A 1,023-nucleotide genomic window follows, 5' to 3' on the forward strand; every position below is an offset into this window, starting at 1 on the left:
AAGAAGTTGGGGTGTCGGCCCCTTACAGACATAACTTCCCAAATCTCGTCAGCTCTCCAGTTATGTAAATGATTGTTATTCCGTAAATACCGTTTCCCACAATCCCGAATACAAATAAATACATAGATATTTTTATATATATTTGTATTTTTTTGTATTCAGGATTGTGGGAAACGGTATTTTGATCTCTCTGTCTGTACACACAAAATGAAAGATTGACAATAAAGTTGACTTGGACTTGACTTTGAAATGCGGATGTTCGTTTTCTTCCCATGTCCTGGCAGCCACGATTGGAAATGTCATCAACACGCGTATTGGCTCACTGTGAATTCTCCAGACAATAAGTGACTGTATTCACTCATGGGCTCTTTCTGACATTACAAGGACTACGTTCTAGCTGAGAGGGTCAAGTCTATATGAAGTCAGGGCATACTTGGACATTTGCATTATCACATACAGCTCCTTCTTCAAAGTCTAGAAACTGTTTTGGTTGAGGTTCGTGTTTAAAGCGCTTTAGTCCCCAGTGTTGTGTAAATGACTAAACTCAGATAAATCATTTCTAAAAAAAATGGTTTGTTGGCATTTTCAGTTGTTCCTCATAGAGCAGTTCAGCAGATCTTCTTTATATCAGATAACTAAAACTAGACTGTAGTAGACTGGACAACATTTCCACCTGTGCAAGACGTCCGGTTGTTTTGTTCGTTTGACCCCGCTAATGGTTAGCGTTTCATCACACTGATGGAATGACACAGCCTACGACCTGGACTCTGATGTGTGGTGAGTGAATCCAGGAGTTATCTGGCTCCTTTCTATTAGTCTCTCTGACCATTAGTGATCATGCCATGTCTCAGACCATCACTTCATCCTGCAAGCTGTAGTGTGTGATGATCTGCTAATGGGATAACAAGTCATAGGACACTTTGCTCTGGCTAACCCTCTGCTGAAACTGTGTGTGTGTGTGTGTGTGTGTGTGTGTGTGTGTGTGTGTGTGTGTGTGTGTGTGTGTGTTTGTGTGTGTGTGGG

The 1,023-nt window shown here is 41.3% G+C and overlaps 1 long non-coding RNA gene across 1 annotated transcript in view; it reads left to right on the forward strand.

Annotated features, from left to right (window-relative positions):
- Positions 1 to 579: 579 nt before the first annotated feature.
- The window catches only part of LOC104967670 (uncharacterized), a 9,745-nt gene continuing 9,301 nt past the window's right edge, over positions 580 to 1,023 (forward strand). The window contains exon 1 of the long non-coding RNA XR_800752.1: positions 580 to 591. This is a non-coding gene — a long non-coding RNA (uncharacterized lncRNA). The remainder of the gene's footprint in view (positions 592 to 1,023) is intronic.

This window comes from Notothenia coriiceps, unplaced genomic scaffold (assembly GCF_000735185.1).
Source record: "Notothenia coriiceps isolate Sejong01 unplaced genomic scaffold, NC01 NC01_scaffold00037519, whole genome shotgun sequence".
NCBI lineage: Eukaryota > Metazoa > Chordata > Actinopteri > Perciformes > Nototheniidae > Notothenia > Notothenia coriiceps.